The sequence below is a fragment of the Mauremys mutica genome, chromosome 11 (genome assembly GCF_020497125.1).
Source record: "Mauremys mutica isolate MM-2020 ecotype Southern chromosome 11, ASM2049712v1, whole genome shotgun sequence".
Classification (NCBI taxonomy): domain Eukaryota; kingdom Metazoa; phylum Chordata; order Testudines; family Geoemydidae; genus Mauremys; species Mauremys mutica.
In genome coordinates, this window is record NC_059082.1 from 46,224 (window position 1) to 55,411 (window position 9,188).

A 9,188-nucleotide genomic window follows, 5' to 3' on the forward strand; every position below is an offset into this window, starting at 1 on the left:
ACTTGCTGGGCAATGAGACCACGCTCTCCTGAGAGAACGGAGGTGTCTCCTTTATGGCGCTTTTCTCTCTGCCCCATTCGAATGGCCCTGGCTTAAGGACCACCCTGTAAGGAAGGTTTGGGTCTCCTTTGCCAAGCAAATTAAACCACAAGTCACTTTGACACACCCGGCAAAATGACTGCCCTGTAACCAGGGTGTAAGGTCTTATCCCTCGCACACTTAAACTAGGGGAGCCTTTTTGTGCCTCTGGCTGAGCGACACCCCACCCCTTGAGAAGGCTTGAGCTTCTGTTTCTCTTAGTGACAGGAAATTCCCCCACAATTATTTCTACTGGACTTTGTTGAGATTTGAAGTGAAATCTTACTTGCGACCTGTGGAAGCCCACCGTGGGTGGGATCTCCTAAAGATCCACTAGTTACCGGGCTTGCGTTAGAGTAGTCCTGATCACTAGCTTTCGCTTCACAGGGTACGCTCGGCGTCTTCCGATAACAATCGCTCACACTGGTGTACACACACACACACCCCAAGGCCTCTTTTTTTTTAAACCTTTTTTTATCTCTTTACCTTTTTAAATTTTTTTTTTTTTTTTTTTAAACCACGATGCATCTTTACCTGGTCCGGACCAATACCATGAGGCGGTATGACAACCCCTCTTGAGGCGGTAAAAACCCCTCAGCACCGGTGCATTCTAATGCATTTACCTATGCTTTACCTTATGCATTACCTTGTTGGCCAACTCAGCAGTTCCCAATACTGCTATAAACTAACCTTGTTGGGGCCTTTCCCCAATACCACTCTGCATCTGATCTTGCTGCACAGTCAATAAGTTCAGATGGTGTGAGCCCAACAGAGACAGACGTCCTCACAGACAGTCCTCCTCCGATACCCCAATAAGATTTCAAAAGGTCTCATACCTCTCATGTGGCGCCATGGGGTTCGAAGGGGAATGATCCGTAGTAGCCATCTGTGGGTCCGTGGGCGTTGCCATCCCGGACGAGCCCCCAAATTGTCGGAGAAAAACTCAGTTCTCGCTTTTTCGTTTGGGTGCAGCAAAATCAAACACTTTATTATTTCTCCAGTAATTACAATGGAGGTAGAGAGTGCCATAGGACACAGGGTCGCCCCAGTCCCGGACAGGTCTCTTAACTGGTAAACAATTACAGCAAGCCTTTATACCTTTGTTACAAACAATTTCTAGCAATAATACAGATGGTAAAACGCAACAAATACATTTTGTTTATACATAAGCCTTTCTGCTATCTTATTTGTCTCACTCCTAAAAGACGACAGTCTGCATATTTGGTTATCAGTTGCAAGGTCGTAATAACTTTACACAGTTCTTGTCCTCTGCCTCACACTATCCTGCTTCTATAAATCTCATGTCATTAGGGTCACAGCTAGCCTAACTCTTGCTAACTGACTGACATGCATTAAAATCCCCTTCAAATCCTTATTAATTCTTTCCCTGCTTCCACAGACCTATCCAGGTCAGATGCAACATGGTGTGGCGAAGGGGCAGCTGTAAGGGGATGGTGGAGGCCGTGGAAAATTTGCCCCTTTTCTCAAAAAAGCCAAGAAATGGCCCAACCATGCAAATGTCACACCGTCTGGAAATGAACAGGTGAGGTGGGGGGCTCCTTTCAGACCCTCACTTCCACCTCATCCTTCCTCAAGTCCTTTTGCCCTGCCCAATTTACACCGCTCAACCAACCACAACTTTGACCCTGTGTTTTCTTGTGCACAAGACAGACACCGTCGCACTGATGAGTGTTCAACTGTAGACATTCGGACAGCTCCCTCAGCTGTGTCCAAATTCCAGGCCTTGTGTCTCTTTGGAGATAGACAGATTCCTAGGGCTACATCTGAAGGGATTGATGTGGCTATCCTTTCTGAAATGTGTTGATGTTCAGGTGTTGTAAGCACATGTGGTGGTATTCAGAGGGTGCACCTAACCCTACTAACAGGACTGCGTCACAAGGAAGAGGAGTCTTTTCTGGTAAAGGTTAGGGAGCACCAAGTTATTTTCTTGGTGAAGTAGGAAGGTAAGTCCGGAAGGGTGTCGCTGAGAGATGGAGACTTGATTGGAAAGGAGACACTCAGCAGGATCCCTCCCTTACCTGTTCATTTCCAGATCTTTTCACATTGGGGACTTCCCCCCACCCCCTGCACACACCGAGTTTAAAGGGGCGTATTTTACTAAAGAAAGGGTGACCGCCCTGTAATCAGGGTTCAGGCCCCTTTTCTCCTGTCTACATTGGCCCTCTTAATGGCACCCAACATAGTCACTCCGCAGAGCAGATTCTGGGCCCTCCACAGCCACAGAGCCCCGTACCCAAGGAGGAAGCACACGGCCTATGAAGACAACTAGAGCAAGTACAGATGAGGAACAGCTAGTTATGCAGAAACCCGAGGACTATTCATGTCTCCTTAGAAGGATGTCCAGGCGTCTCAGATCCACTTCTGCATATTCTCCTCCGGCGAGGGCTCCTGGACAATTCCTCTGCAAACTAATAAAGCCAAGCAAGGACCATCACTAAACAGAGCTCTATGAATGTCCTCATCCCTGCCTCCCTCTCCCATTCCATCTCCATCCCCCGGACTCAATGAACAGAGACCGAGTCAACATCCACAGACACTGCTCCACTCTAGCACCCACTATCCTGCATGATTTTCATCCCCTCCTACTTGTTCATAGCTCCCAAGACCAAGCCTGTGGGGATGCACACCTAGCACTCCTGCCCTTGTTCTATGAAGGGAGACGGCACAAGGAGAGGCAAGGACAGAGACAGAGAGAGAAAGAGAGTGTTGGCCAACACACTAGAGGAGAGAGAGAGAGAGAAACACAGGAGAAAGGCAAGTAACTCACCATCTGGAGTCATCCTCCTGGATCCAACCTTCTCCTGCGGAGGACACACTGCTTGTGAACAGAGAAATGACAAGCCCCTGAAAATGGGGACCTTGTCTCCCTTGTATCCCCAGCTAGTCAGGAAACTCTGACAAACCAGCCCCAGCTAACAGAGTGTCTGTACCTGGAGTCAGATGGGCTGTTAACAGAACCCTCAGCAAAACAGACACTTATCTCACTGACAGTGGCATCTGCTTGGCTCCCAAATGAACGGCTCTTGCCTGGCATGAACAATGCTCACAGGCTCGCTGCTCTCACTCACTTTCCATTGCATGAGGGCAGTAGACTCTGACATGTGACTTATTTTTCCTTGGTACTAAACCCAGCAGAGGAGAGAAAAACAAACAAATTAGCATCTCCATCTGCAATGTCACGTAGTCTCTTCATCTCACATCTCCCATATCCCACGGCTCTGCCATCAAACCATCTCCTATTACTACTTTACATCTGCAACTAGAAGGGATCCATTGTAACTGCACCCAAAATAGTCACTTTGCTCAGGAGACTCTTGTCCCTTCCCCAGCCTTAATACCACAGTGTCCTGTACCCAGCGAGGAAGCACAAGGCCTGTGAAGTAAACTACAGTGAGTACAGATAAGGAATTGAAAGCACTGACCTCTTACTCACAGCCAGTTGTTCACAAGGCAGAAAGCTGAGGACTGTTCCTGTCTGGTTAGAACCATGTCCAAGCTGCTCAGATCCACCTCTGCCAGTTTCTCCTCCGGCTCGAGCTCCTGGACAATTCCTCTGGAAGTGCAGCTGCAAAAGCCAAGCATGCGCCATCTCTACACACAGCTCTAATGGTACTTGAAACGTTGCCCTCAATCCTGCCTCCCTCTTCCACCCCATCTACATCAGCCCCACTTAAACAGAGACCGATTCAACACTGACAGTCACTGCTGCACTCTTGCACCCACTACCCCGCATGGTTTTCGTCCCCTCCTACTACTCCAGGGCTTTCAAGACCTAACCTGTGGAGATGCACACCTCGCAGGCCTGCCTGTGTCCTAAGAAGGGAGATGGCACAAGGAAAGGAAAGGACAGATTAAGAGAGAGAGTTGGCCAACACACTAGAGAGACAGAGAGCGAGAAAATGAGCAACACGGGAGGAAGGCAAGCAACTTGACACCTGGAGTCATCCTCCTGGATCCAACCTTCCGCTGCAGAGGACACACCAGTACTGGCCAGAGGACTGAGCAGCCCCTGAAAATAGGGACCTTGTCTCCCTCATAACCACAGCAGAGCCTTCACCTAACAAGACACTTATCTCACTGACAGTGGTCCTTGCTCCACTCCCAGCTGGATGGCTCTTCCCTGGCATCAACAATGCTTAGAATCTCCCAGCTCTCGCTCCCTTTCCATGGCATCTGCCGAGTGGACTCTGACTCTCCACTTGGTACTAAACCCAGCACTAGGGGGAAAAACAAATCAGTTAGCATCTCAGTCTGCAACGTGCATAGGTTCTTCTTCTCGCATCTACCACACCTCAGGGCTCCGCCCTCAACCCTCCTCCCATTACAGCTTTAGCACTACAACTAAAAAGCAGCCCACTGCACCTACATCCAAAATACTGACTCTGCACAGGAGACTTGTGCCTTTGCCTCGTCTGAATCCCACAGAGCACCGTGTCCAATGAGGAACTTCAGAGCCTCTGAACAAAACCGGAGCCAGTACAGATGAGGGATTCCAAGCACTGACCGCTTACTCACAGCCAGTTGTGCGGGAGGCAGAAATCTGAGGACCATTCATGTCTGCTTAGAAGGATGTCCAGGCTCCTCAGGTCCACGTCTGCCACTTTCTCCTTCAGCTGCTGCTCCTGGACAATTCCTCTGCAAGCGCAGGAAATGAGCGAAGCAAGAGCCATCACTACACAAAATTCAATTGGTGCAGGTAATCTTGCCCTCATCTCTGCCTCCCTCTCCCATCCTATCTACATCAGGCCCACTTGAAGAGAGACAATCAACATCCACAGTCACCCGCCCACTACGATGCATGATTTTCGTCCCCTCCTACTTGTTCATAGCTCCCGAGACCTAGCCTGAGGGGATGCACACATAGCACTCCTGCCCGTGCCCTATGAAGGGAGACAGCAAAGAGAGAGAGAGAGAGAGAGAGAGAGAGAGAGAGAGTGTGTGTGTGTGTGTGTTGGCCAACACAGTAGAGTAGAGAAGACAGAGAGAAACAGAGGAGGAAGGCAAGCAACTCACCACCTGGAGTCATCCTCATGGATCTAACCTTCTCCTGCCGAGGACACACCGATCCTGGCCAGAGAAGTGATCAGCCCCTGAAAATGGGGACCGTGTCTCCCTCAAAACCAGCTAGTCAGGAACCTTTTCTTACAAACCCAGCCCCACCTAACGGGGTGTCTCTACCTGTAGCCAGGTGGGCCATGAGCAGAACCCTCAGCAAAACAGATACTTATCTCAGTGATAGTAGCAGCTGTTCTGCTCCCAGATGGACGGCTCCTGCCTGGCACCAACAACGCTCGCAGTCTCGTCACTCGTCACATAAGGGCAGTAGACTTTGACATGTGACGTCTTTTTGCTTGGTACTAAAACCAGGGGATAAAACAAGTAAGCTACTGTCTCAGTCAGAAATGTCTCGTAGGCTCTTCTTTTCCCCTCTCACGCACGGCAGGGTTCCGCCATCTACCCATTACACCTTTAGGACTAAAAGTACAAAGCACCTCTTACAACAACACCCAACAGAGTCACTCTGCACAGCAGACTCTGGCCCCTTCCCACCCTTAATCCCACAGAACCCTGTACCCAACAAGAAACCACACCGTCTATGAAGAATACTACAGTGAGTACAGATGACTGAGTTCAAAACAATGAGCCCTTACTCACAGCCAGTTATGCAGAAGGCAGAAACCTGAGGACTATTCTTGTTTCCTTAGAAGGATGTCCAGGCTGCTCAGGTCCACTTCTGACATTCTCATCCGGCTGGGGCTCCTGGACGATTCCTCTGCAAACTAATAAAGCCAAACAAGAACTGTCACTACACAGAGCTCTATGAATGCCCTCATCCCTGCCTCCCTCTCCCATCTCATCTACATCAGCCCGACTCGATGAACAGAGACTGAGTCAACACTGACGGTCACCGCTCCACTCTAGCGCCCACTACCCTGCATGATTTTCATCCCCTCCTACTTCTTCATAGCTCTTGATACCTAGCCTGTGGGGATGCACACCTAGCACTCCTGCCCGTGTCCTATGAAGGTAGACAGCACAAGGAGAGGCAAGGACAGAGAGTGTTGGCCAATACACTAGAGAAGAGAGAGAGAGAGAGAGAAAGAAACACAGAGAAAGGCAAGAAACTGATATGGGCCATGAGCAGAACCCTCAGCAAAACAGACACTTATCTCAGTGACAGTGGCGTCTGCTCGACCCCCACATTGACAGCTGTTACCTGGCATGAACAATGCTCACAGGCTCTCTGCTCTCACTCACTTTCCATCGCATGAGGGCAGTAGACTCTGATGTGTGACTGCTGGGTTTAGTACCAAGGAAGTAGTAAAGGGAAGAAAAAAATAAAATAAAATTACCATCTCCATCTGCAATGTCACATAGTCTCTTCATTTCACATCTCCCATATCCCACAGCTCTGCCCTCAACCCATCTCCCATTACTACTTTACAGCTGCAACTAGAAGGGACCCATTTTAACTGCACCCAAAAGTCACTGTCATAGGTCTTCTCCCCCACTTGGAGCTGTTGGGTTCCAAGATGGGGACCTGCATGGACTCCTCTAAACTAAAATTCTAGTTTAGATCTGGTTCTCGCTGCCACCAGTCAGTTTTTTAAGTGTCTGACACACTGCCTGTTCCCCCAAAAACTTCCCCTGGGAACATACATTCAAACCCCTTGAATCTCACCAGAGAGAGAAACAGCCAGTTCCCCTCCCCCACTTCCCTCTCTCCAGCCTGCTCCGGAGAGATACACACCGAGTCAAATCCTTGACTCAACACAAAGAGGGACTCACCTCCCGCTCCCCTTCCCTAGTCCTGGAGAGAGATACCTTGATTCAGACTCCTTGAATCAAACAGAGGGATTCACTTTTCCCCCTCCCCTCCCCTGAAAATCCAAACAAGGGAAGAAATCAATCAAGTTCTAAAAAAGAAAATATTTTATTAAAGAAAGAAAAAAAAAGTACACTCTCTCTGTATTACCAGGATGCAAAAATACAGGGTCTAACTTATAAAAACTGGAGAGACTTCCCCTCCCTCCTCCTCAGCATAATCAAAGTAACAGCAAACAGAAATAAAGAATTTCCTTCAGCAAACACACAATTGCAAATGTAGAAATCAAATTATAAGACTAATTCGCCTTTCTAATACTCACTATACTGGATAGTAGGAAATACTCCAGGAGAGCTTGGAGACATGTCTGGCCTCTCTTAGATCCAAAGAGAGCACACAGAGCAAACAAGGAACACTGACAAAGCCTTCCCTCCACAGAGATTTGAAATTATCCTGTCCCTTGATTGGTCCTCTGGTCAGGTGTTTCTCAGGTTACTGAGCTTGTTAACCCTTTACAGGTAAAAGAGACTTTAACCCTTAACTATCTGTTTATGACAGTCACTTTGCTCAGGAGACTCTTGTCCCTTCCCCAGCCTTAATCCCAAAGAGCCTCGTTCCCAACGAGGAAGCACACGGCCTATGAAGGAAACAAGAGTGAGTACAGATAAGGAATTGAAAACACTGACTTCTTACTCATAGCCAGTTATCCAGAATGCAGAAAGCGGAGGACTGTTCATGTCTCCTTAGAAGGATGTCCAGGCAGTTCAGGTCCACTTCTGCCAGCTTCTTCTCCAGCTGAGACTCCTGGACAATTCCTCTGCAAGCTAATAAAGGCAAGCAAGAACTATCACTACACCAGTGGTTCTCAACCTTTTGTACTGATGATCCCTTTTACATAGAAAGCTTCTGAGTGTGACCCTCCTCTTATAAATTAAAAACACTTTTTGTATATTCAACACCATTATAAATGCTGGAAGCCAAGTGATGTTTAGGATGGAGGATGACATTTCACAACCCCCCAAATAACAACCTTGCGGCCCCCTGACGGGACCTAAACCCCAGTTTGAGAACTCCTGCACTACACAGAGCCCAATTAAGGCCCTCTTCCCTGCGTCGCTTTCGATCTGTCTTAGCCCAACAACACCAACAGTCACCGTTCCAGTCTAACACCAACTGCCCTGCATGATTTTTGTCCCCTCCTACTTCTTTATGGCTCCCAAGACACAATCTGTGGGGGTGCACACCTAGCTCGCCTGCCAATATCCTAAGAAGAGAGACAGCACAAGGAAAGGCAAGGACAGATTGAGAAAGTGTTGGCCAACACACTAGAGAAGAGAGAGAGAAACACAAGAGAAAGGCAAGCAATTCACCACCTGGACTCATTCTCCTAGATGCAACCTTCTGCTGCGTAGGACACACTGCTCCTGGCCAGAAAACTGAGCAGCCCCTAAAAATGGGGATCTTCTCTCTCAAAACCACAGCTAGTCAGGAACCTTTTCTTACAAACAGCCTCAGCAAACGGGGCATCCCTTTCAGGACCAAGGTGGGCCGTGAGCAGAGCAATCACCAAAACAGACACTTATCTCATTGACAGTGATGACTGTTCCATTCCTAGTTGGACGGCTTTTTCAAGGCATCAATAATTCTCGCAGTCCCATCACTCTCGCTCGCTTTCCATCGCATGAGGGCAGTAGACTCTGACTTGTCACTTCTTTTCCCTTGGTACTAAATCCAGCGGAAAAACAAGTCAGTCACCATCTCAATTGGCAATGTTGGGCAGCCGTTTCTTTTTGCCTCTCCCACATGGTGGGGCTCTGCCCTGAACCCTCCTCCCATCACGCCTTTATGACTACAAGTAGAAAGCACCCCTTGCAATGACACCTGAAATAGTCACTCTGCACAGATGACTCTGGTCAGACACACCGAACCTGTGGGGAAAACACGTAGAAATTGTGCTTCTTTTTGGCTTGTAACTTATTGCTTCTTGTAGCTTTTTGCTTCCAGCAAGCACGGACAAGGAGGAGCAAAGGGGAGGGCTAGTTGAGGTGCACAGCGGGCCCACCACAGTCCCAGACTGCACGCCAGGGGAGATCTAGTCATTGAGTGTTGGGGTTCTTAGGGATTGGCTTGTTTTGGCCTTGTTTTCAAATGGGTTTAATCTTGATTTTTGGCTTATTGTCAAAGTCGGGGTGCTTATTTCCCCAGTGAAAGTTAGCAGTTGTGACTCTGGTCCCTTCCCCAGCCTTAATCCCAAAGAGCCCCA

General features: G+C 48.6%; 1 long non-coding RNA gene across 3 annotated transcripts; it reads right to left on the reverse strand.

The window, feature by feature from the left end:
- Positions 1-1,456: 1,456 nt before the first annotated feature.
- On the reverse strand, positions 1,457-3,545 carry LOC123344646. 3 transcript variants are annotated; one of them, XR_006572611.1, is made up of 3 exons: positions 3,533-3,545; positions 2,867-3,221; positions 1,457-2,507 (listed from the first exon to the last, which is right to left on the reverse strand). It is a non-coding gene; the product is annotated as an uncharacterized LOC123344646 (long non-coding RNA). The 3 variants fall into 3 exon arrangements; XR_006572612.1 differs by having other exon boundaries at positions 3,522-3,545; XR_006572613.1 differs by having other exon boundaries at positions 2,867-3,214; positions 3,522-3,544.
- Positions 3,546-9,188: the final 5,643 nt, after the last annotated feature.